The sequence below is a fragment of the Zonotrichia albicollis genome, chromosome 11, assembly GCF_047830755.1.
Source record: "Zonotrichia albicollis isolate bZonAlb1 chromosome 11, bZonAlb1.hap1, whole genome shotgun sequence".
Lineage (NCBI taxonomy): Eukaryota > Metazoa > Chordata > Aves > Passeriformes > Passerellidae > Zonotrichia > Zonotrichia albicollis.
Window position 1 is genome coordinate 1,592,525 of NC_133829.1, and position 26,958 is coordinate 1,619,482.

General features: G+C 51.5%; 1 long non-coding RNA gene across 1 annotated transcript in view; it reads right to left on the minus strand.

The window, feature by feature from the left end:
• The window catches only part of LOC113458806 (uncharacterized), a 57,360-nt gene extending 31,435 nt beyond the window's left edge, over positions 1–25,925 (minus strand). Inside the window, exon 1 of the long non-coding RNA XR_003379424.2 lies at positions 25,841–25,925. This is a non-coding gene — a long non-coding RNA (uncharacterized LOC113458806). The remainder of the gene's footprint in view (positions 1–25,840) is intronic.
• Positions 25,926–26,958: the final 1,033 nt, after the last annotated feature.

A 26,958-nucleotide genomic window follows, 5' to 3' on the forward strand; every position in this document is an offset into this window, starting at 1 on the left:
AACAAGTCCATTAAAAGAATGGATCCAAAGCAATGCCAGCAGAGCCACACTCCTCAGCCTTTAATCCGGGTGCACAGCCCTCACAGAGGCCTGATGGGGTATCTGGTGTTCCTGGCATTTTTCTTAATGAAAAATTAGCCAGCAGAAGGAATAACTTGTCAGAAAGAGAGGGGAGCATTTCATGCATGACAGATTTCTGCAGACGCTGTACCAGCAAGGGAAGCCAAGACAAACAGCAAGAAGAATTTTCATTGCCTGGAGTTGAATATGATCAGGATAAACTGCAGCCACATTTCCAGCAGAAATTAATGTGCTGGCAGGAATCAGGCTCTGAAACCACCGCCCCCTCTCCAAACGAAAATCCAATTAATTAGTCCATTTCCCCCCTCAGAACAGTCTGTGACACAAAGCTAATCCCCAGCTCCCCTTTGCTCAGGGATGAAATGAGCTCCCTGAGGCTGCTCGAAGGGGTTCTGGCCATCTCCCCCTTGGTCCTGTTGCTCATTTCTCCTTTTCAAGAGGCTTTTCTTGTGATCCAGAGAACATTGTGGCTGAGCTGGAGCTGGAAAGTACCAGCGTGGAGGGTTGAGAAGAATTCCTTGGCTCAGGAGAAGCTGTCAGAGCTCCTTGAGCAAAGCTTTGCACTTCCCACAGGCTCAGAGAACCCTTGAGGTTGGAGAAACCTCTAAGATCATCAAGCCCAACTCAGAAACATCCACCTGACATGGAGAGACACCCACCACCCCTTCTGGCACAGCACTGCCTCTCTGCTTCTCCAGTTGAAGGAGAAGGTGCAGAGATGGATTTTCCTGGGAACCAGAGGCACCCAAGCCCTGCCCAGCACTCCCAAAGCTGTTGGCAGCAGCCAGAGCTGAGCCTCTCATCCCTGCTGAGACACAAATCATGGGATGGGGTGCTCCCAGCAGCTCCCCACCACGGCTGTGCAGGTCCTGCCCCACCCAAACTGCTGCCAAACCCTATTAATGACTCTGATTAACCTCCCCAGCTCACACAATCCTTTGAACCAGCTCTACATTTGATTACTGAGATTAGTTATATTAATTGTTGGGGTTCTTTGCTCCCAGCTGGCAGAGCAGCCTTTGTTCCACACCAAAATGCTGCAGCAAGACCTTGGGTGTCACATCCCTGTGCCCCCCACGCCAGCACAGACCCTCCATTCCCAGCCTGGGGGTTCCTCCAGGGCCTTTTTGGGTGCCACACTGGACAAGGGCTGGCTTTTCCCTCTGCTGGAAGCACTTTTGGCCTCATTTTCTCTCTCAAACATTACTCCTTGGAGCAGCAGCACTTTGTGGGCCTGGCCTGGCTGATTGGTGCCATTCCTTGGAATGCATTCAGTGAATTTCCTTGGAATGCCAATTCAGTAAACAAGGACCCACCACAGCCACAAAATTTCAGCACAGCCCAGCCTGGCAGTGCCATCTGCCCTCGTTTGGTGCCACTCTCTGGTGTCAATTCCAGGGGCTCCCAGGGCTGGGGAAGCACAGCACAAAGGGTTTTGCTCCCTCAGCCTTGGAGGCATCACTGGCTGTCCATGGCTCTGCTGGCAGGGAATTCCAGGCAGAGTATTTCTGCAGCAGGCAGGCAGGGCTGGAGTCAGAGTGAGGGCTGGGATAGCACATCCAGGCAGCAAGATTGATTGGAATTGTGTGAGATAGCCCTTAGCTCACCCATGATTATAATTACATTAAATTGCTATTTAATGGTTTTCACATCATCTTTGACAGTAGGTTATTTTTGTAATCTTTATTTAAAATAAACTCTTTTCCTGCCTTGTCGCTGAAACCCTTCCCTGCTTCCTTTTATGCTCGGTGCATGAGGAAATCAGTTTTCATTATCCCCAGACTTGTGTGTCATTCCACTATTACCACAAGATTAGAAAATAAGTAGCTCCCCCAAAAGGGCTTCTGGGTGAACAAACTTTCTGGCTGGAGCAGAATGAAGTGGAGCCTTCCCCAGTGCTATTCCCTCGTGTTCCTTCCCCCTGTCAGAGCAGCAGGGACAGCTGGCCCTGGCTGGAATCTCTGTGTGCTGGGGGCTCCCGAGGGAGCTGGAGCCATGGGAAGCTCTGCCAGCTCTCAGGGGGGAGCAGGATCCAAGAATCCAGAGCAAGGAGTGGAAAATGAACATTTCAGCTCCAAAGCACCGTGTTGAGGGCTGGGAGCTGGGATCCATCCCTGCTGCTGTGATATTCAAACCTGTGCTCCAGCCATCCCTGCACCTCAGAGCCTGGGCTTTGGATAAAGCCCAGCTCAAAATCCAGAGACCTTTATATCTGAACCAAAATGGGATGGGGAGAAACTTCTGGGTGGATTTGCCAGCTGGGAATGGCTGAGTTTGAGGAGCTGGAGCATCCCCTGGAATGCAGCAGCACCCCTGCATCCACCCCTCTGTACCACGGGGTCAAATGCTTTCCCCACATCCATTCCTTCCTCAGCATGGACCAAACTCCCAGCTGGGATGGGAACCTCTCACATCAGAAGGTCCATCACATGCTCCCACTCAGGGAAATTAAACGTCCCCTTCTTGCCCTAAGTTTAAGAATATCTTCCTTAAATAATTCACTAATTATGTGATTTATTTAATATGCAGCACTGGTTTAAAAAGGGGGAAAATAAACACTTATGGCCTAAGGATTTTACCCCCTATTTCCTAATAAGAGACCCAGATTAAAACAATAATTTTCTTCTAAAATTACAATAAAGTATTTTAGTGACTCTCTGATACCTGGGACTGCTCCAGAGGCAGATTTGTACAGTGAAGGTGGCCAAACCCTGCCATGGGGTGCTCAGAGAGTTTTCCAGCCCTGGAAATGTTCAAGGCTGGGCTGGATGGGGCTGCTTGGAGATGGCCTTGCTCTCTGGAGAGGGATGAGAATTTTGCTCTGCATTCTACCAAGGGGTCAGGGTTGGGGGCACCATTTCCACACAAATAATGAAATGAATAACCCTGCATGGACTGTGGGGTCAAAAATGAACCCCTGACACAACTGGGCTGGGCAGTGCCTGACCTGCACAAGGCACCAGGTCTGCTTGTGCTTGGTGCTAAAGTGGCACTGGACACTTGTCACTGCTCTGGGGCTCTGACACACACCTGGCACGAGGCATCTGAGCTGCACAAACCTGGGTCACCCTTCGTGCACCCCTCTAAACCTGCAGCCCTGGCATCAGCGAGGCCATTAGGGTAATGCGCGAGATAAGGTTTCACTGCACGTATTTGTCCTCAGACTTAATGAAAACACACTGGTGTTACATTTATAGCTCCAGAAACCACAGGCTCAAATTCTATATGCCCTGGAGAGACCTTATCAGCAGCCCAGGAAGCGAAGATAACAATCACATTGAGGCATTCACTTCCCCTCCGGCAGGATCTCTCGCTCAGCCCCAGGGTGTTGGGGATCACATCCTGGGGGGAAGTTTGAGGTGGGGTGGCTCTGCCAGCAGCCACGGTGACAAAACCCTGGGCATGTCCCACCAGGGTCCTCCCAGCCACCACTGCCCAAAGAAAGTCACAATTCCCATGGAAATACACCCAGAGAGGGAAACACCCCAATCACTGGATCATTAAAGTTGGAAAAGACCTCCAAGGACACAGAGTCATGGGATCCTAGAATGGTTTGGGACCTTAAAGCCCATCCCATTCCAAAGGCAGGGACACCTTGCCCTGTCCCAGGTTGCTCCAACCTGGCCTTGGACATGCCAGGGATCCAGGGACAGCCTCAGCTTCTCTGGACAGGGTCACCAAGCCAAGATTTGAGTGAGCACCACCACAAAACCCACTCAGGAACCATCAAACAGGAACACCAGGGGCTTTGCTGAGGTTTCCAGGAATTTCCTTCCTTACCCAGAAGCACAGGGAGCTCCCAGTCCTGCTGCTCACACACAGCCCCCTGTGACCCCCATGATCCAGAGCCCAGCACTAGAGCTGCCCAGTAAAACCCAGAACTGCCCAGTAAAACCCACACCAGCTCAGTTTCACCCAGGACAAACCATGGGCAGCACAAGGAGGTACCAAAGCTCCTCCTGATGGTGACTCAACAGGCTCAGAGCTGCTTTTCCTTCAACCTATGTCAATTAAAGCATTTAAAGTGCTTGGCTCCTGCTCCCTGAGCCCGGGGATCATTCCCAGGACAGCTGGAGACCCTTTGCTCAATGGTTTGACTGGAAGGGTCCAAAAGCAAAACCCTCTTGGTTTGATCCTGGCTTAAAGGGCTCCCCCAGGTTTGAGCCCCCAGACCCTGCTCTGGACACGGCCCTGGCTCGCAGCTGCACTGCCCCAACATCCCCTGTGACCCAGAGCAGGCACAAAGGAACTCCCTGCTCCTTCCTCCCCTTGCCTGCAGGCCCGGAGCAATCCCAGCCCTGCCATCCCCCAGCCAGGCTCAAAGACCCCCCCAGGCTGGGGGGAGGCTCTTCCAGCTCACCTGGAGCCACGTGCTGGGAGCTCTGTGGGGATGGAGCAGCTCCCAGCCCTCACCTGCCATCCTGAGGTGACAGAAAATGGGAATTTGGATGTTGGCTGATGCCTTCCTGCTGTTACCCAGCTTGGCTTTCGAGTTTGTCAGGTTCTTGTGTTTCCACAAGGCTGGAAGGGCTTGTGCTGTGAGCTGATCCTCAGCTCTGCAGGAATAAATGTGGGATTGAGTCCCCATCAGCCCCTGAAACCCCACACTGCCTGATCCTGGCTGTTACCCTCCATGTGCTCCACCAGGGATCAGCAAAGGGCTCCAAACTCACCACAAGGCAGCGGAACCTCCCGGTTCAGCCACAGAAGGGTTTTTAAGTGTTTGCTCTGCAGGAGAGACGTGCTAGGGCACAAAGCTGCAGGCTGCTGAGTGCAGCTGGATGAAAGCACAGAATTCCTGTGCTGTAGCCTGAAACACGGGACGCTGGAGGCTCAGGAATCACCAGGGAAGGCTCTACCAGTGTGTGTGGCCACAAATTCTCCATTTCCTTGGGATAAAGGGCTTGAAGGAAAACCCTCATATTTTTCTCCCACTTGCACACGAGCTGTGGGCCAGTGGGACCTAAGCTGAGTGGCCATGGGATTGGGATGTGCCAAAATCCATGGGATTGGTGCTTCTCCCATGCTTTGGGAAAAGCAATGGCTGAGGTTTGTGTGTGCTGCTGAAGCAAACTCTCACCTCTGCTGTACAGAGTGAGAAGCTGAAGGCAGAGAGGCTGAGCTGGGACATTTCCCTGCAGCCACAGAGGATTTGGGGCAGGCACATCACCAACACCCCAGTGGGCACAGGCAGGGCAGGCTGATTCTGACACACACAGAAATGATGGCCTGGATCCACTCATCATTGCTAATTAGTGCTTGCAGGGCTGGATGCCGGGCTGCTCTCAGCTCCATCACCTGGGACTCTGATCACAGCATGATTCCAGCCTAAAATCTCTTTTCCCAATAAATTTAATTCACTTTTACACCATGTTCCTGCTATTTGGACAACAATCCCCTCCATTGATGGGATCCTGCCTCAACATCCCCAGCAGGACCAGGAGCTTCATTCTGGCCAGAGAACAAGGTCATGGCTCAGCCACCACCAGCAGGTCTGGTTTTAGCTCACCTGACGTCCTATTTTGGGACAGTTCAGCCTCAGCAAGGTGCAAACTTTGCTTTCAAAGCCCAGAAAGCTGAGCAAGGGCAGGGGATGTTCCCTGGGGCAGCCAGGGGGTTTAAAGCAGGAAAAAGCCTTTGAAGGAAAATTGCTGATGGGCTTGAAGGAATCCTTTGAGGACAGGGGACACAAACCAGTTCCTATAAAAATGTTTTTGCACTGTATTTTACAGACTGGGCCCGTTCATGGGAGCACCAAAAGCGCTGTGGGAGATGAAAGGCTCTGTCCCCCTGGTCCAGCATCCTGTCTCCAAGAGCAGCCAGGCCGGATGCTCCGGAGGAAGGGAGCAAAACAATGGGAGCACTCAGACCTGGGATAATCCAGCCTCTTTCATGCAGCCCTCTAAGAAAGATCAGTTCATATCCAGCAAGCCCAGATTAAATGTGCTTTAATAGTTTGCCTGGTTTTCTTTACTGACAGATCCCTGTGTTCCTGCCACGGTATTTTCCATTTCTATTTCAGAGCAGTGCACTGGGGTCACAAAGTAGCAATTCACTGTTTGATTTTGGGGGAAGCCTGGCAGTTTTGGTGCAAAGGGGGGGAACAAATGTTTGCTTGCAGGAGCCTGAAGGGTGACGCTGTGGGCTTTTAGCAGGATAAAAATAGGAATTGGTTACTTTCCAAAGGGAAAAATAAACTGCAAAGTTTCCACTGACTTGAAGTTGCAAAAATGCATCTTGGATTCTGGAGCACTTGGTAAAATATTGTGGTTTAGGCTCGGTAAATAGCAGACAGCATTAGGTTGGAAATAGCAGGGTAAATACCCAGCTTAATGGGATGGTTTGTTTCAGGTTCTTTTTTGGGTTTTAGACTCAGCAACCTGTTTTAGCCTCGTGTTTCAGGTTCAAGGGCAGCCCCTGGCTGGCCACACAGCTCAGGTGCTCATGTGCTGCCCAAAAACGAGCCCAGGCTGGGCTGCACCCAGGAACTCCAGCTGGAGAGATCCCTGTGGCTGTGCAGGGCACTTAGATATAAATTCTGCCTTGTGATATAGAGTAAAAATTCAAACTTAAAATCCTTTTCACTTCCCTATCTCAGCACGGGTCCAGAGCGGATCTGAGGGGTGCAAGGACACACGAGGATGGGGAGAATGGGGAGCAGGCAGCCACCAGCATGAGCTGGTTCCCAGCCCTTCTCTTCAGAGACACAACCCAGCCACAGGGAATGGTGAAAGGCCCAAATTCCTGCACCAGCACCTGGAGTCAAGCTTGTGCAGAGGAGACCCCAGAGCAGCACCCACAGCCCCAAAGGGCTCCCCAGCCCCATCCCCAGCAACCCAGAACTTTCCCAACAAATCAGGCTGATCCCAGCACTCCAGAACTTTCCCAGCAACCCAGAACTCTCCCAGCAATTCCAGAACTCTCCCAAAAATCCAGAACTTTCCCAACAGCCCAGGGCTCTCCCAGCAATCCAGGAATTCTCCCAGCACCCATTCCCAGCCCCGGCTCCAGCCCTGCTTTGCCACTAGATGGCACAGGCCATTGAGAAATGTTTAATTTCCTCCCTATCCCGCCTTTCGCCGAGCCCACAGCCCTGCTCTGGGATGCAGCCACGGGAAAAGGGAGAAATCCCTGCTCAGCCGGGGATGGAGGCTCCGAGCACAGCTGGCGCTGCCCGGCTCTGCCCCAGCACCTCCACATCGCCATCCCACCGCCAGCCAGGAAACCCCGGGCACAGATTGCAAAACCCTTCTAAAGTTAATTTAAACCGCGCAAAAAAACAAATTAACAGGCGAGTAGCGAGCTGGTTGTTTTGGTTTGGGTTTTTTCCTATTAATTCTACAAATCCCGGATTTCACACGCATGAATTGGATCTGGGGCTCGGGTGAGACCCCTGAGTGTCACACCTGGGTCAGAGCCTGGCGCAAAGGGGAGCAGAACTGCCCTGGCTCTGAAACGCCTTGTCTCTCCCCCAAGGGAGACGGGCAATCACAGTCCTTCGCTATCACAATGGATTTCCAAGCGAATTCCCCCTCAGTCAGCTCCCAGAGACCTTCTGGGGATCGGGGTTTACCAGAGACTGAATTTCCAAGAGGAGAATTCATTCCAAAGCTGGCATCTGAGCTGTCCCAACATCAGCCAGGTGCTCATCTGCTCCCGTGCTCAGTCCCACCCAGCCCAGCACTGACTCTTCCCAAAAATACAGATAACCCTAAACTAAATTTTAAATTAACTTCACAAGTTCATTTCATCTTTTCAACCACTCCCTGCTCACTATCAGGCAGTGCACTGCCCCTGAGCTTCCACAAAATTCAGAGTTTGTAGGGAAAAGCAGACAGGGGCTGATGCTGCTTCCAAATGCCTGAGAGCAGCTGAAAGACACATCCAAGTGTGGCTGATATAATGGATGTGAAACTTTTTTGAAACAGTTTATTGGGGAAAAAAGTAGGATTTGATTGGCTGTGTTTTGGACTTTTTCCCTTTCTCTGTCCCTATAAACACAGTCAGAACCCAGATATTTCTCTCTGCCAGTTTTGCCTTACAGGAATGAGGGAAAATGTGCATTTTGGGTGTTGGGGCTCCCTCTGAGCCCCGGGGGCTGCAGGACCCAGACCTGGCCCCAGGAGAGCAGGGCTTGGCTGAGGACCCCCCAAACTTCAAGCTGAATTCCTGGTCCTTGCATTTAAAAGCAGCCTCCATGCATACATATCCATCAATTACTTATGCATAACATCTCCAGCAGCACAGAATTGCCTCATTTGAGCGCAGTAAACAAACACTGAGTAAGGAATTCCTGGGAAATCTGCTCTTGGCTCCATTTGCATCACTAAAACAAGGCAAAACAAAGTCCATCAGGAGCTCAGAGTCCCTCTGGATATGGCTCAGAGAAAATGCACCCAGTAACTCTGGTGCATGATGTAAATCAACATTTTTGTGAAGGGTTTTTGCACTTCCTGATGTTTGATTGCAGAGCAAAGGAGCCCTGAGCAAACCTGGCTGGAGGGCTCTGGGTGATGCTCTGGTTCTGCTTTGGGGTCACTCTGAGGCACCTCCACAGCCCAGCAGAGCTTTGAGGGCTCTGCAAGCTTTGGAAAGCAACAGAAACATTGATTTCATGCACCTGAGGAACAATATCTGCAGATATTCTGGATCCCCAACTAGAAATCCTTCCATGTTCAAAGTGCAAATGCTCTTTAATATAAAATAGCTCAGATCAAATGTGTTCCAGGTTACAGCTGGGTTTGGGGTTTGTTTTGCTTTTTAACATTATTTTTAATTTTTTTTTTTTTAATAACCCTCCTGCCAATACCATCCAGTGCTCTGTGAGAAACGTTTGTGGCATTAATTGCAAGTGGGAAAAAAAAGGAAAAAAGGGAGGGAGCAGCAATCCAAACCAAAGTCTGCCTGGAAAAGCTTTAAAGGAGAAAATCAAACAAATGGTTCTCAAGCTGCACTGGTTCCTTTTGGTGCCTCTGTGTGGAAAACTTTCAGCACCTCCTGCCAGGTGTGGAATTCTGCCCTGGGAGGGTGGGCAGGCCCTGGCACAGGTGCCCAGAGCAGCTGGGGCTGCCCCTGGATCCCTGGCAGTGCCCAAGGCCAGGCTGGGCAGGGCTGGAGCAGCTGGGACAGGGGAAGGTGTCCCTGCCGTGGCAGGGGTGGCACTGGAGGGGCTTTAGGGTCCCTTCCCACCACATCAGTCTGGGATGATCTGAAACAGCCCCTGAATGCTGAATAAACACCCAGAGCTCCCGGGGTGGCTCTTGCCTCACCTGCCTCTCCAGCAACATTTTCACAGCAAGGAAATTGCACAGACAGCAAATGCAGGGGAGGAGGGAAATCAGAGAGCAGGGGATTGGAAATGACACAGCGTCAGAAACCTGGAATTCTGTTAGCAAGCAGGGCAAAGCATTCATTGGAAACACATTTCTTGGAGTCACAAGTGAATTTCTGGGCTCTGAACTGGATTTATCAGTAAACTGTGGCAGTGATTACCAGAGGGTTGGTGCTGGATCTCAGCACTGCCCACGGATCCCCCTGCAGATCCCAGGGCTGGGGCTGGAGCACGAGGAGCAGAGCAGCAGTTTGTGCAGCTTTGCATTTGGAACCAATTTGCTGTGACATTTCCCTGCTGCAGTCTCTGCCTGGGCTGCACAAACCCTGGGGAAAGCAGCTGGGGCAGGACTGCAGCCTGCACTGCTCCCATCCCTGCGTTTGGGATGCAGGAAAGGCAGGCTGGGATCTGCTCTGACACCAGCTGTGCACAGCAGCCATGTGGGAAGAGCTAAAACCACCGTGGAACCCCCCGGCAACACGAGGGTATCAGGGAGATCACAATTTAAATGTTTTGCTGCTGCCCCGATCCCAAATCCCATCCTCAATCCCAGCCAGGCACATCTCAGGTCTGAGCAGAGCTTCCTCAGAACTTCCAGAGCAAGGGCTGAGCTGGGAGAAGCTCACACCCAGCTTTTCCAGCAGATCCCTGCTGGAGCCAGAGCAGGGAGATGCTGCAAAGGCACCATCCCAGCCCAGGAGCCCCTTTCATTCTCATTCTCCTTCAGCAAAGCCAAGAGCAAAGGAAAAGGCACAACAAAGGGGGGGGTGAAGCTCTCCTGACTGGGCTGGGAGCTCCTAACCCAGCTCCTCTCAGAGTTTCCCTGCTGGGGAGGGAAAAGGGGGCTTTGCACCCAACCCAGCTGTGGGGCCAGGGCTTCCCCTGGGATGGAGGCGAGGGCTGGGAGCATCACCAGGGCTGGGAGCAGAACCAGGGCTGGGAGAACCACCGGGGCTGGGAGCAGAACCAGGGCTGGGAGCACCACCGGGACTGGGAGAACCACCGGGACTGGGAGAACCACCAGGGCTGGGAGCACCACCAGGGCTGGGAGCACCACCGGGGCTGGGAGCACCACCAGGGCTGGGAGCAGCACCGGGGCTGGGAGCAGAACCGGGGCTGGGAGCAGAACCAGGGCTGGGAGCACCACCGGGGCTGGGAGCACCACCAGGGCTGGGAGCACCACCAGGGCTGGGAGCACCACAGGGCTGGGAGAACCACCGGGGCTGGGAGCACCACCAGGGCTGGGAGAACCACCAGGGCTGGGAGCATCACCGGGACTGGGAGCACCACCAGGGCTGGGAGAACCACCGGGGCTGGGAGAACCGCCGGGGCTGGGAGAACCACCAGGGCTGGGAGAACCACCAGGGCTGGGAGAACCACCAGGGCTGGGAGCATCACCGGGACTGGGAGCACCACCAGGGCTGGGAGAACCACCAGGGCTGGGAGCAGCACCAGGGCTGGGAGCAGAACCAGGGCTGGGAGCAGAACCAGGGCTGGGTGCACCACCAGGGCTGGGAGCACCACCAGGGCTGGGGTTATTATTGCCTTAATTGAAGCTGCCAAACGTGGAACCATCAAGGCTGGAAAAGATCTCCAAGATGGTCGAGTCCAACCGTTAACACAGCACTGCCAGAAAAGTGTTGCCTGTTTTCTAACCAAAATAAGGTGGGACACACACAGGGAAAGGACAACTCCCTTCTGCACAAGAAGCAAGCCTGGGAGATGTTGGTTCATCACTGATCTGTGCCATGAGAGCCTGACCTACACCCTGACACCTCAGAGAACATTGACACCCACAGCTCTACCAGCGCCAGGGGAAACTGAGGCACATGAAAGCCAAGTTATCCCCTCCAGATCCCCCAAACCCCAGCACCCTCCCCACAGCCGAGCTCTAATTGTTTAGAGGCTTAATAAGTTGTAACTTAAAACTGGTTTATGGCTGTACATAGGAAAAAAAAAAAAAAAGCCCTGTCGTAAAGTATTTATTACACTTCCTTTGGAAATGATGACAGTCCTCCAGTGAATGTTTTTATTGTTATTCATCATCTTTCGAGAGGGTTGGACAGCTCTGAAATACAGCTTTAATATGAGAGCCAAATGAGAAAGTGCAGATTTAAGGGAAACCTCGGCAGATCAGGTTTCACTCGGTGCCTGCAGCACTCACAACATGTGTTTCTGATCTGCAGCTCCGCTTTGTTGTGCCCAAACTGAAACTGCATTAAATTCGCTTTGCTGGGATTGTGAAAGAGCGAGAAACGCTCACAAAGCCGGGCTGCTTTTCCACGTGCCACTCCCGCCTAACCCGTGACCTGGAGACGGAAATGGGATTTATCCCAGCAGCAGCACTGCCTCCCCATCTCACCGACTCTGGGAATCAGAGACTCTCTTTGCAAAAACACACCGAGTTTTCCTGGTGGAAGAAACCCCTGTGTGCAAACACCCTGCCACAAACAGCCCTTAAAGCCCAAAGCTGAGGAAAAAGGGTCCAGCTCTCACAAATCCCCTCTGTCCCTTCACACCAGCTCCCAGGAAAATGGGCTGGAGGGGAGAAAAATCCAGGGCAACTGAAGGAACATCTTTGGGCTTAAGATGCCATCATTGAGACACTCTGGCCATTTATTAAACAGATGTGCTAATTCAGGAGTGCCTGTCTGAGAAATTAGTTACTTTGCCAAGTCCTGGAAAAAAGTTTGCCCTGGCAAAAAAAAAAAATCCAGAGGAAGACAGTTGAGCAGCTCCAAGGAATCCTATTGCATTTTGTCAGCCTCTCCTCACCAAAGGCAGCAGGGGGGATGCAGAGTGTGCCCCCAGACCCAGCCTGTGCCACCCACTCCTGCAGGGGAGGGCAGGAGGCAGTTCCTGCACATCTCATTTAAATCATGGACAGAACAAATTCCTGAGCTCCATGGCCACTGTAAATACACTGCAGCATCACCCTGCTCCCCTTCCCTGTAACATCCTGCAGTGATTCCTATCCAGGCAATATCAGAGCAGCCAAACCTGTTATCTGGATGGGTAAACAGAGACTCTATAGGACTTGAGCAGAAGATAAAGAGGAGAGAGGAAAGGGAAGGGAAAACCCTTTAACCTGCAGAGGTTTGCCTGGGGGAGTGCGAGGTGGTGGTAGGAAAATATTCCAAGTGGATCACTCTGGGTACCACCACATCCCAAATGGCATCACTGGGTTTATCACTGCATCACCCTGGGTACCAGAGCATCCCAAACAGAATCACTCAGGTTTATCACTGCATCCCAAACACATCAACCTGGGTACCAGAGCATCCCAAGCACAGCATCCCAAATGGCATCACTCAGGTTTATCACTGCATCCCAAACACATCACCCTGGGTACCAGAGCATCCCAAGCACAGCATCCCAAATGGCATCACTCGGGTTTATCACTGCATCCCTACTGATTCCCTCTGGGTACCAGAGCATCCCAAACACATCACCCTGTTTATCACTTCATCCCAGCTGCAGCACCCTGGTTCCCCTGGTAACCTGCCCACACCCCTGTGGGTACCAGCCCATCCCACTGCACACCCTGGCAGCTCCCCCAGCCACAGCCCCCTCCCCAAAGGCCTCAGCTCTGTCCCTGCTTTGCCAAAGGCCTGTCCCAGCAGCTGCTGGGGGTGTGAGGGATGGGGGATTCCCTGCCTGGCCCTGGGCAGCAGATGGGGCAGCCCTAGCCCCTGTCTGTTTTCACTTTGTTTAACAGCTGCCCTTTGGATCCTGCTACTTCCCAGGCTGTGGACAGCAGGGCCCGCACAGGAAACGCAGCCAAACATTTACCTACCCCTCTTTGATTTAAAACAGCTTCAGAAGGGCTGCAAGTCTGTACATCAACATCCAGCTAATCCAACCTTTCCTCCTGCCAGAGAGAGCCAGCACTGAAGAGTTAATGAAAATAACTCCTCTGCCCTAAAGAAATCATAGCTTGGATGTGGAGTCATGCAAACTCCAATCACCCTCGCTTAACACTTGCACAGAATTATTTTAACATTTGATTTGAACTTAAATAAACAGGCTCAGTGTTCCAGACAGGGGCGTGGGAGCTGCCTGCTGCTGGGCCACCAAAAACCAAGGCAGGAGGTGCCTCCCCTGCCTGGGCAGGAGAGGTCAGTGGCAGCTGCACTGCTGGGGCACAGACACCATCTCCAACCCAGTGGCTTTGCTGTGGCTCCATTCTGTGACAGATGAAGCTTTTTTTTTCAGCTAGAAATGAAAAGCAAAAGGCTGCCTGGTGCTAGCCAGAGTTCTGCTGCACTGATGAAAAGATGCAGCTCATTCAGAGCCACCCTGGGGACATCTGCAAGACGAGACAGCCCCCGGTGACTTCTGTGTGCAGGACGGGCCCAGCCACAGTGACCCGCTGGGAAACGCTGCCCTGACGCCCTGGCCAGCAATTTGTCCAGGGCTTTTTGGGGAAAAGAGGGGTGGAGGGGCTCATCTGGCTGTCCCCAGGACTGGGCTGCTGCGAGGGCAGTCTCGCCTCCCATCTGGGCTGGGGCTGCGAGCGGAGCCAGCCGGTCTGACGGCCACTGCCTCTTCCTTGCTTATAAATGCTGAGAACATCAGATAATCCGGGGAGGTCGGGGTCAGCTGCTGTCACTGCTTTATCTCAGCCCTGGAGCAGCTCTGCATGTGTCCCAGCACCAGCCTCTGCCTCTTCATGCTCAATATTATTTTAAAAATGCCTCCTTTATGAGCTCTTCTCACAAGTTCTGCTACAGCCCAAAGGGAAAGGCTACAGCTGAGCGAGCACCAACCCAGGACATTTCCATCTTTTCCCTGACTCCACATGAGAGCAGGAATCCTGCTTCCCTCCCATCTCCCAGCCCTGCTCTTTGCAAACAAGAACTTGCTTGTAAAATTTAAGGTCAGGGCCCTTGGCTCATCTCATCTTCCCTGCTTTACCTCACAGAATTTCCCTGCTTTACAGCATCCTCCCTGCCAGTTCATGCAGACGTGACTGAGCTCTGCTCAGCCCAATAACTGCCTGATTTAAGCACCTTTCCCAAAGATTGGATGTATTTGTGCTGCTACAGCTCTGCTGCAAGTTCCTGCAGGAGGGACAGCCTAGAGCCAAAGGCTGCAGAGGGATTTATTTTTTAGGGTGCAGGTTTCCTGGTGAAGCTGTTTTTCCCAGATCCTGTGGGTTTCACACATCCTTACTCCATGCAAGGAAGAGAGAATAGTTGCTGTTTATTGGGTTCTTTGGTTTTTAAAGACTCTTGTGCTCTTTGAAACCTTGTTATGGATTTTTTCAGTGTTGGGATGAACTTTTTAGGAGCACCCTGACATGTCCTGCCTAGCTGGTGGGGGGTGATGCACTTGCCCTGACATATGGGAGCCACAGCTTTAAACTTTGCATTGGGCTGAGTGAATATTTAGTACAGCCAAAGCTGAAAAAAAACAGGGAAAAAAAGATCCCAGGGTGCCCCAGCAGAATGAAAACAAATGAAAACTTGAAAACTTTCACAAAAGCCCTAAAACTAATTCTGCAGCCACTTGTGCTGCAGCATCACTTGTCTCCAAGCAGTGCCTGTTTTATCAACTGCAAAGAGAAAAAGGGATTTGAGGAAGGACAGGTTGGTGTCTGGGTTCAGAGTCACTCCAGCACTCACATTTAATGCTTTTCCCTGAAATCGCTCAGAACAAGTTTTCCACTCTCTAAGCAGGACCTGCATTCTCACACTTTTCCAGGCGTCAGTGGGTGAAAACCAACCCTCACATTATCCAAAAACCTCCTGAGGAACAGCTGAGGGACAACAAGCAGAGGACAAGCCCAGGGCCACAAGCTGGGGGTGCTGCAGCTCATCCCCTCCCCAGAATCCAGGGGATAAATCCTTCTCTGCCACATTCAGCCAGGGTTATCCAGGGAATCTGGAGCAGAGCTGAGCTCTCCCATGTGGCCAGGCCCTATCACCAGCATCGCCTCCCTCCCACAAACCCAGATCCCAGACAGATAAGAAACAATTAAAAAATATTTATGGCACATGGCATGTGAAAGCAAAAGGCACATTCACAAGGAGAAAATCAGGACTGCTGCAATAAAGAGAGGAAGAGCTGGGTTCAAGGGGAGCATCAGGATTGGAACAGCAGGATTGGAGCAGTGGGACCCAGTCCTGCACAGAAAGAAAATCTCTGTGTCACTCCAAACGCCACATCCAAGGAACCTGTGCTCCAGGGAAAACCTTTTCTCCTGAGCAGTTCAGCACAGACCTGGTGCCCAGCAGCTGCCTGCCTGATGCCTTTGCTTTTCACGCAATTAACTTTGTTTGCACTGTTTTCCTGGGATAAGTCAGAGCAGGATGCTCGGGGTCCTCAGCCTGTGGGAGGTGATGCTTTTGCTGCCAGCACCTCCTGAGCACCAGCTGCCTGCAGAGAGCTTTGCCCTGCAAACTGGCACAAAATCTGAGTGCCACAGCGCTCTCCCCTCTTTAAATAAACACTGCAGCGTGTGACAATTGCACTCTGTGGCTGGAAGTGTCCAAATGCAGAGTTTGGGGGGTTTGTCACAGCTGAACAATTCACCTGGAGCAGGGGCAGTGCTGCATCCCAGGGAAGGAACATCCCTTTGTTTTCACAGAGGGATCGTTCCTGAAGGAAACAGGGCTTGGCTGCTCTGTTTAGATGCAGCTTGTCCCTTGTGGCTGCAGCTTTTAAAAGGCTGAAGGGCTCTTGGACACACAACACTCTGTGGGCATTTTCAGGGAGAAACCTCCTCTCTGCAGCATTAGAATTTATGATAAGCTTCCCAAAAACCCCATTTTGTGCTGGGAACCTTCCCCCTGCCCACTGGCAGCAGTGGCCAGTGAGCTGCACCAGCAGTGCTTTGGGCTGGCTGGGAGAGCCCGGGGCTCCGTGCTTGCCCCAGCTCCTCGCTGGAAGCAGATGGCAGAGGATTCTGCATTGCCATTGCAGTCAGGCGTGAAGGAGAGCGTGCACTTCACTAACAAGAGATCAGCCACTATTTATCTTACACGGGTGGCTGCACTGGGGAAACAGCACCAAAGAGAGCTTTAAACCTATTCCTCACCAAACCACTTCTCCCAAACAGCAGTTGGGAAATGAGCACAGCTCGGAGAATAAAAAGGAGAAATTTTTATAGATGTGCATGTTCTCAAGCTGTTGTCATTTCACAAAGTTAAGCCCTTTAAAAATACTAAAATTAATTAAAATTAATATATTAGTTATTATTAACATATAAGAGTAATTAAATATAATTTTAGTATTAATTAAATATACTTTAATTAATATGAATAGATAAATCAATATTTATATATTAATTAATTTGTAGTAATTAATTTAATAATGAAATTATAATTGTAATTTAATTATAATTATTACAATAAATTATTATGTTATAATTATATATCATATTATTATAGTTAATATGTAAAATTATGAAATAATAATTTTAATATTAGAATTAAAGGGAAGGGAGAGGTTGACAACTTTGCATCACTTTTACAAAACTCTCTATCCTGCTGTGGCTCCTCCAGCAGCAGTTTGGTTTCTATTTCTCTGTTTACCACCAAGTACCAAGACATTTGTTCAAGTTGCCCCGAGTCAGGGTTTTTTTAAGGAAGCGGGATTCGCAGGGGCAGCAATTCCCTGAGCCGGGGGTCACCCGATGGCTGCCAGGGTTGGGGATGGATGGATGGATGGATGGAGGGATGGAGGGATGGAGGGATGGATGGATGGATGGATGGATGGATGGAGGGATGGATGAACGGACGGATGGAGGGATGGAGGGATGGATGAAGCCATGGGCAGCAGGGCAGCACCTGGCGGCCGCGCTGGCCCCGGGCCAGGCGCGGGATGCGCGGGGAGCAGGAGGGACAATGGCAGGAAGTTGTTGGGCTGTGACTCGCCGCTCGCTAACGACATTCGCTTCCTTTATTTCCCTTCATTTCCCACCTTTCACTACCCCGGTGCGGTGACAGCACTGGCTGCCGCTGCCGCACAGCAGCCTGTGACAGCGGGGCTCCAGGGGAGAGAGCGGCTTCTGTAAAATACCCTATAGATCCTACAAAATGGCCAGAGCGCTCCCAGGCTCTGGTCCTGCAGGAAGCGATTCCCCAAGGGACACGCGGTGCCAGCTCCTGCCCAGCTGAAGGGTCCTGCAATGATGTTGCTGTGGCACAGGGACACCAGGCACGGGTTATCCTGGGCTGGAAGGGACCTGCAGGGATGGATCATCACCCAGCTCCTGGCCCTGCACACACACCCCAAAATCCCACCCTGGGCGTCCCTGGGAGCGCTGTCCAAACACTCCTGGAACTCTGGCAGCCTCGGGAATGTCACCATTCCCTGGGGAGCCCTTCCAGTGCCCAGCACCCTCTGAGGGAAGAATCTTTTCCTAAAATCCCACAAAACCCTCCCTGACATATCCTCGTGCCATGGGATGAAGGACTTGCAGAGGAACTGGGAAAGCTTTTAAATCTTTTCCACAATTCTAACCCTGGCACTGAGTTTGATCTGTGATAAATCTTATTTATCACCCCAAGAGACCTGCAGGAGCACAGACAGCCTTGCAAACAGGTTGGACATTCACTGAGAGCAGAAATTTGATTGAGACAGAGAAGAAAATAAAGACTATAAAGCAATATTGACTACCTTAGGTAATACTGAATACCTCAGGTATAATTTCCCTTTGATTTGGCTCAGACTCACACACTACAGGATACACATTTGTGATACCAGACAAAAAGCAACTTAAAGTATGATTTTAGCTCTTCACAACAATGGCTCAATTTGAAATTAAGCTGGAGCAAGTGAAGAGCCCTGATCCACCCTGCCCAAGGCTCACACCAACTGCAGAGTCAGATGGCACCACCACTTCAGGAGCAAGAAAAGCAGCTTGTTAGCATTTAGAAGAAAATTTACATGAGGGAAAAAAAAAGAATCTTGGAAAACCACAAGAATTTCAGCATTTTAGCAAAATGGAGCTGGGAAGGGAGCGAAAGCATGGATGTGTGAACACGGGCAGGCAGGGTCTGACAGCTCCATGGCACATTTCCTCCCCCCTTGTTTCAGAGGTGCCTTGCGTGGTCAGAGCAAACCCCATAAATCTGTCAGTGCAGGATGCTGGAGAGTTTCCTCAAGAAAACCCTCCTATATCATCCTCAATCACCCAGCAAAGTTTGGCAGCTGCACTTCCTGGGGTTAAAGGCATCACTGAGGTTTCAATGAAGACATCCTTGGCTGGGCCCTGCTCTGCTTTAATTGAAAGATTACAGCCCCCATCCCCAGGGAGGGATAAAACCCCACGTTTGGGAGGAGGCACAACACAGCTGCCACCACCATGGTCAAGGCCTGAGTGAGCAAATGGGTGAAATAAAGCTGGAAATGGTCTTTGGCTTCCTCTGCCAAATCCCTGCCCTTGGACTGCTGTGGAAGACCCTACTTCCAGAGCCCCAAAATCCACGTTGGAAATAACACAATTAGCACAGGCTTTATGCATCCAAAGACTTCTGAGGTCTTTCTGACTGCTGGAGGATTTGGAACTGGCTGTTGCATATTTTGGATGACCTATTTATCCCAGAATTGGCAAGGCTGGGGAGCAGTTTTCCTCAGCAGGCAGGTCTGGGTCATGGGGAGTTGGTAGGAAGGAAGGAAGGAGGCGGAAACTTTGTGTAAATAACAACTCTCAACCCCTCCCAGCTCCCTGCCCGTGCCATCCCTTGGCAGGGGGACGTGGGCCTTTGGTTTGAAAAAACCTAAATTCCTCCTTCAACTCAACTACATAGCCAGGCCCTCAGATCTCTGGCCAGAGACCTGTTCTCAGTGTCAGACAGGCTTTAAAAATAAATATACCCCTTGTCTGCCAGTAATGGGGCTTCTCTAATTAACCAAGTGTCCTGATGGCCCCTGCTGAGCAATTTGGGGTGCCTGGTGCTGGGCACTGGCTGCCTTTAGGGCTGCTCCCCATCACACAGGGCCTGCATGGACTCTCTGGGTCCTCTGCAGAGCACTGTGCCCATTTCCAGACAGGAAGGAGATGCCAGGATTGTGTTATTGGGGTGGCAATCCATTGAGTGTCCATAAGGACGCCCCAGTGGGGTCTGCCCTTGGTCATGGGTCAGCACCATGAGTCCCAGAAGGTGTAAGGCATGACAGGCTGAGCCTACACCACATCTCAAGGTCATTTGTACACATATGTACTGTAAACTTCTCATAGATTATTTTAATGAAGAACAATTTGGCTTCTCAGAACCCTCCACAGCAGGAATTTGCTGGCCCATGGGTGGTATGTGCCAAGGAGCAGGAATGCACTGAAGAAAGGGCTGTGCCCACCCCTCCTCCCAGAGAGTCCTGACAGGGACACAGGGAAAACTGCAGGAACCACCCCAAAAGGCAGGCCCTGGCTTTGCAGCAAGCAGGTTACACACCACCCCACCCACCCCAATGCAGTCCTGTCCCTGCCTCCATCCCCGGTTCCTTCTCCTGCCTTGGGACTGCAGGAGAGACCTTGTCCCACCACATCAGCTCCAGCATCCCACTGCCCATCCCTTAAATTGCTTAAAACAGCCCCAGACACAGTTCCTGCCTCTGTCTTTAAAGATTATCCCCACTAATTTTACCCCAGCTCTGCCATTTCCCCATTCTTTGCTCCCTCCAGACAAGCCTGGGAGCTGCAGCTCCAGAACAGCTGCTGGATCAGAGATTTGCAAGCTTTGGCCCTCAAAAGCAGTTTAAAGAGTTAAAGGAGTCGGTGAAGGACAGACAGACCCCCTGCAGCCACATCCTGCAGTGGCTGCTCTGTCCCCACTCCTGTTATTTTTATATTCTTGTTTCTAACAGCTTGTCTTTTTCTCACTAGTTACACTCAAGGCCTTCAAGTTTTGGAAAAAACCATTATTTTCTAGGTGATGAGAAGTTCAGTATCCTCAGCTGATGGGGGATGGACTCCACAGCACAGGAGAAGCCAGTGAGAACAGAGACAACCAAACTCTTGTTGCTCCAACACCCAGAATAGAGGGAAATTATAATCCCAGAGATAATAGAGAGGCTTTATTCCAGCTGTCAGTCAATCTGCCTCCACTCCTCACCTGCCCTCCAGAGAATACTTTTAAAGGCCACAGCCTTGTAGGTGATGATGTTTTATTACATCTCAAAAAGAAAGAGGGCAAAAAGAAAAAAAAAAAAAAAGACCAACACACAGAGGAATGCAGTTTCATTTGCAGTTTCCTGAAACCTGAGCAGAAAGTTTATAAAAAGTTTGGGTTGTGTTTGGAGTTAGGAAGCAGAATGAGAAATCGCTCTCCTTTTCCTCTTTCTGTTTGCTGAGCAGCAGCACCAATCCCACAACCTTCCCTCCACTTCTCCCTGCTTTTTCCCCAGCAGCATCAAAGTTCCAAGCCTGGCTCTGTTGGCTTGGACCTAAATCAGCAAGTGAGGGGCTGAACAAGATCCTTCTTGTAGTTCACACACCCTCATTAAAAAAAAAAAAAAACCCACAGGATTAAGAAAGAAATTTGATTCCCACTTCCTAAGTCTGAATTGTCTGAAAAAAAAAAGAAAAAAAGAGGTAAAAAAAAAGAAAAAGAAAAAGAAAGTACAACACCTCCTCAACCTCTGAACATCAAAACAAACAGAAGCTGTTTTCCCTAAAAAGCAGGGGCTGGTGGAAGGGAGGCAGGAGCCAGTCTGAGATGTTTTGCTCACTCACAACAGCCCCAGGAGAGGCAGCCCTGGGAGCACCAAGGACTGGCTGCACGGCCAGAGGGGGAAAAGGGACATTGCTGATGGGATTTGGGCACCTGCACACCAAGAATGACCAACCCTGGGCACAGGTCCTGGGCAGAGTTTGTGAGGCCTCCCAGGAGCAGGAATTAGCAAAGGAAGCCCAGGAGAGTGGCCAAGGGCAGGCCAGGCCCGAGTCCCTTCGTGCTGGTGGCTGAGCTCAGGCTGGGCATCACCCAGCCCAATCTCACTCCCAAAAATCCTCCCGGGTGCTTTGAAGCCTCCAGCTGTCCCAGGGGAGATGCACACCAGCCAGGAGACACCATCTGCCGCCCTGAGCACTTCCCACACCCAGCCAAGCTCCCCTCAGCACGTCACCCATCCCCATGGCTACACCAACAGCAGCATCCCCCTCCCCAGCCCTGCTCCACCACACTGCCAAGCATGACAAACTGCAGAAAAGGCCAAATGGGCTCTTCCTTCCATCACTTCTCCCACTGGTGGCCAGCAGCAGCAGAGAGAAGCAAGCAGGCTGTGGGTTATTGCACAAGGAGATTGAAAGAAGTTAACAAAAGCAGCTTTATTGTACTATTTCCCAATTTTAAGACCTAAACTCTGCATCCTTCACATTCTTTTTGATAGAGCTTTTTTTAAAGTGTGGTTTTACAGCAAATACTTTGGAGCAGGGCCAGAGTGGCTGTGCTGGGGTGAGCACATGAAGGACCTGTGATATTTTGTTTTGGGGAGGAATGTCACACTTCTCCTTCAGGCCAGGAGCACTTCATTCTGGGGACTGATCTGGCCAAGGAGGCAGAGCTACTCAGGAAAATTAATTTACTATTTCTTGTTGCTAAGCCTTGAAGGCCAGACCAGCAGTAGCCACGAGCGCAGAGCTGCCCCAGCAGCCAATCTTTTAGATAACAAGCCAAACTCAAAGATGCCAAAATGCCAACTTTGGGAAACATTAGCTTGGAAATCTTTGGGTTTCCACTCCAGACACTCACCAGCACTGGGACAAGTTGCTGTGCCCCAGGGCACACACAGTTCACTGACCCCTGCAGGGGATTTATGGCCTCAAGTCCCACAGACCCCCTAAAACCCCATATTCTGGTGCTGCATGACTTCAGCCAGGGCCACCTGAAATCCCAGCCAGCCTATTCCAGCAGGTGGATGGGGAGTCCACGTGCCTTTGGATTTTGTCCCATTTTGCCACATATTCATGACCACTTTACGTAGAGAGAGCTAACAGACTTTAACGACTCCATGATCGCTTGGTCCACAACCCATCCTTGTGGTAAAAAAAAAAAAAAAAAAAATCTGAAAATCAAGAAACACTGTACCACAACTGTCCAATCCAAGGAACTTAATGATCCCTGTAAGAAAAATATATTTTCACCTCCTTTCCCTGCAGGAAGGTGCATCAGCCTGGCTCAGAACCCACTCCTTGGCACGAGTCCCACCAGCCTGGGCTCATCTTTGCTTTCCGGCTTCCTCAGGTTACACCCAATTTCCTCCCACTTTCCCACCTTTGCCAGAGGAGAAGCTGGGCCTGGTGCTCAGGTTTCTGAGGGACATCAGAGTTTTAACTCCGAGGAAGCCAGGCCAAGCTCAGCTGGAGAGCTCCTGGACACTGGAGAAGCAGAGGCAGAGCTAAGCCAAGCTGGGCAATTACAACACAACCTCCTCCAAATCACCCCCCAAAGCACCACATCAGAAAAGTCAGGATGTACCAAGATGTCCATGTGCCCAAACACCCACAAGAGGCTCCAGCAACATCTGAGGGACCTGAACTCCATGAAAACAGCTTGGAGCTGCTCACAGACAGCCCCTCTTTCCACAGGGGTTGAAAATCTCCAGCTGGTTTAGAGTAGGACCAGCCAAAATCAGATATCCATGGGGGAAAAGCAGCATCCATTTCTCAAAGTCCATATTTTTTTATTACCACCCTAACACCCAACCCACCAATGCAAGGAGCAGCAGGGAAATGAAACATTTCCATCTCCTCCCCAAAGGCTGTGTTACCCCTTGGCCCCCATGTTGACTCCTGGGGATTTTCCAAGTGTTTTACCATGTAGGGTTGGAAAGGCACTCAACCAGTGCCGTGTGCCTCGGATTGCTGCTTTCAGATGGACCACAGCTGTCTCCAGGAAACGAGGCAAAACCCAGCATGTCTTAAATGAAAAGTGTTTCTGACATGACAATATATTTTGCTTTTAATTCGTTTTTCGTCTCAGATTATGAGTTGCCAAAAGTTCTGCTGCCTGAACAGGTCCAACCAGCTTTCCCTGCATACCTCTCCTGAAACCAGCTCGGAATGGGAATGGTAATTATGTGTTGAGGGCAGAGGAGATCATTAAAATAAATGACTTGGATTCTGAAGCCTATAAACTGTCGTCCTCTGCAATTAAAGTAATTTCATATTTCAGTTCACTTTGTCACCTTGTCTATCTTTCCCCAAGTTGTAAATTAAGCTCAGGAAGGTTCATTAAAAGCCTGTGAAGTTCTCTGTAATAAATGGGATTTAGCATTGGCAGGGGGAGCAGATACAATGTACAAGTCACAGTCTGGGGGCTGCAAACCCCCTCGCTCTGGGCAGCTGGCACAAGGGCCACCAAGCTGGTGGCATTGGCACCTGGCCTCACCTGAAACTGCCTGACTTGCCCCAGGAACACGTTAGAGAATGTTAATGATGTCTCCTGCACCACTCAGATGCATCTCAGAGCAGGGATTTCACCACATCCTCCATCCACAGGGTCACAGGAGCAGCTTGGACCATGAACAACATGGAAACTGCATGGACATCTCTCCAATCTCACCACTGGGAATGGGGGACCTGGGAACGTTGAAAGGCATTAGGATGCACAATGGCATTAATGATGGATGGCTGCACTGCTTAAGTGAAGCCTGAGAGAGGGTTTGAGCAGGATAACAGGACCCTCAAAGCACCAACTAAAATGACATCTGTCACTGGTCCATAGCAAGGGGCTGGAACTGGATGATCTTTAAGATCCCTCCCAAACCATACCATTCCAGGATCCTATTCCTGCTGGCTTTGTGTGATACCTGGTTGAGGTCACAAAGGTGGCATGAAAGGCCACAAAGGTGGCACAAAAGGCCCAGGTTCTCCAAGCTGGATGCCCAAGCTCCCAGAGCGGCCCTCACTGCCTGGAGGAGGAGCGGAGGCCTTGGCCCTCCTCTGCCCGTGCTGTGGGAGCCCAGAGTAAACATTTGCCATCCCTGGCTCAGCCCATTCATGCCACCACAACACATCCCTCATTGTGTGCCGGACAAGCCGCGCTGTGTGGGCTCTGCCCAGCCTTTCCAGGAGCCCCTGGTGCCAGGCCGCCCCGGGGCCGCATTCCGCCCGTCCCCGGCCATAGTGGCGCTTTGTCACGGGCCGGACACTGCGGCGGGCCTGAGCAGGCCGTGCCCACAGCCTGGCCCTGCCCACGGCCCAGAGCCCGTGCCAGCAGCCCAGTTGTCGCCGCCACGGCACGGCCCCGCCAGGCCCCGCGTGGGCAGCGGCCATGAGGGAGCCGAGACCCCGCCGTGCCTGGGAAAGAAATGCCCACGGGTCTGAATGGAATCCCAGCCGCGGGCTGGCGGCATGTCCCTGGCATTTATTGTTCCAGCACAAGGGCTCTTTGGGGAGAGGAGCTCCGGGCAGGCCTCTGCAGAGAGATTAGATCTGTTCCCTGCTCTGCTCTGAGATAAAACTGCCCCTGGCGCCGCCTTTGTGTGCTCCGGCCCCCACAGCAGGGAAAACGAGCCCACAGTTTGCAAAAAGGGACATTCTCCCCATGGGTGACAGCCAGGCTGCGGCTCCGGGGTGGCACCAAGCAGTCGTGGGTCAGAGCAAGGGTGACAGCAGTGTGACATCTGAACCATCTGGGAATCCCCCCGGGAGAAGGGGCAGGAGCTGCTGGGAGAATGCTGCAGCCCACCCCGCTGCTCATGGGGATGGTGATTCCAGAGGGGATTGCTCAGGAACATCAGGGTTCAGTTACTTTGGAGCAGTCACAGGGGTGGTGGAGCTGGGTAGCTCCTACTCAGCATATCAACCTTTTTCCTTGTCATGGGTCACTAACAAGCCAGTGATAAACTTAAATTTCAACCATTTCTTCTGTAAAAGAAGCACATCACTGATCTCCTCCATGGAGATCCACCATAAAACCCTCTTGGAAGATATTTTTTGGCTCTACTCCCCAAATGACCCTGTATTTACCACACACTGATGGAATAGAGCACACATCATCTGGGAGACACCAGCCCCACATCACCAGTTCAACTCCAAGCCCTTGCAGGGCCCACAGAGGCAGAAGGACACGAGATGAGACCAAGAGCAGCAAGTCCAGAGAGCAGAGCCCTGCCAGGAGCCTGCAAGATCCTTCTTGCTGCCACCCACCCCAGCACTTATTTTCTCCTTTCATGGTTTTGCCATTAAAAGCAATTACAGCCCAGTCATATTCACAGAGCACCCGATGAATTCATCAAAGCCGGGGCTCCACACAAGCCCAGCTCAAAGCCACGACACTTCCCTGGGTTCCCGGGGTGAACCACGGGGAGCTTGGATGTCTGCAGAACAAAAGCCCTGCACAAAGAATTCCTGCCCGACTTGAACGGCAGCCCCGGGTGCTGATACAGTCTCAAACGCAGTAATTATTGCTGGCTTTGAAGCCTAACGTGTGCAGAGTGCACTTTCCACACCTATTTCACCCAAACGACAGCACTTACCTCATCCCCGGCGTACCTGCTCCTCCGGAGCCCTTTGTAGTCCTGCCAGGGCCTCTCATTTCTGCTCTCAAGCGCTGCTGCTGCTTCTGGAACAGGAGACAGGGGGAAATGCAAAATGAAAAAAGGCTGCCCTGAATTACAGCTTGCATCTCCATGAGAAAGCCTTTATTACATTATTTTGACCTGCTTGATGAGGGGAAATTAAAGGATTAAGTTTCCAAATGGGTGTCTATTGTGCACAACTCCCACATGTCCAGCCTGGCTTATCCTTGACCTCCACCCTGAAGGACCTTTCACTCCCAGGCCTTCTCCCATGTCCTCTTCAGCCAAACCCTCTGTTTGCTTTGTCAGTGCCACTCTGATAAATCCAACCCAAGTCCTTGAGGAGATGGAGACTTTTTGCCATTTTACCATGGGAGAGCATAGCTGTAAATCCAAGGTGGGCTTTCCCAACATCAGCCTTGCAAGACAGCAGCCAGACACAGAAATCCCCCCCTGCCAAACCCCCGAGGCGATAAGGAAGGTAAACTAACTCGGAGATAACATCAGAAAGCCCAAATAGCTCCGAGCTGGTGAAGAAGCAAAGCCTGTTTGCCCAAGAAAATGTTCCAAGGATACCCTAAAGATGGCCTCAGCCACGTGGGGCTGAGTGTCAGCAGTGGAAATCAGCTCTGCAGGGCAGGCACACTGCACCAGAGCAGGGCTCAGCAGCCTCTGCACAGCAGCACAACCCAAATTCCCTTCCCAGAGCCTGCTCATCCCACCACACTCTGCTCATCCTCATCCCCACCCAGAGCACGTTCACACACACGGGGTGGCCTCAGCAGACAAGGTACAAGAGATAAAGCTCCTCCATCAGATAAAACAGGACAGATATATTTGGTATATCTCATTCTCCAGGAGCTGGAAAAGTCCTTCACAAAAGGCTTGACACCCACACACAGCCAGTGCCACCAGAAAGGGCAGGAGGTGACACACAGACCCTCAGGGAAGAAGAATTGTGGGATTCTGGTTAGAAAAGAGCATCACACTGCCCACAGCTGGTGCTGGCAGAGGAGCTGCAGTGCCCCCCTGGCATGGGTGCAATGAGCAACCTTGTGTCTGTAAAGCTCTGACAG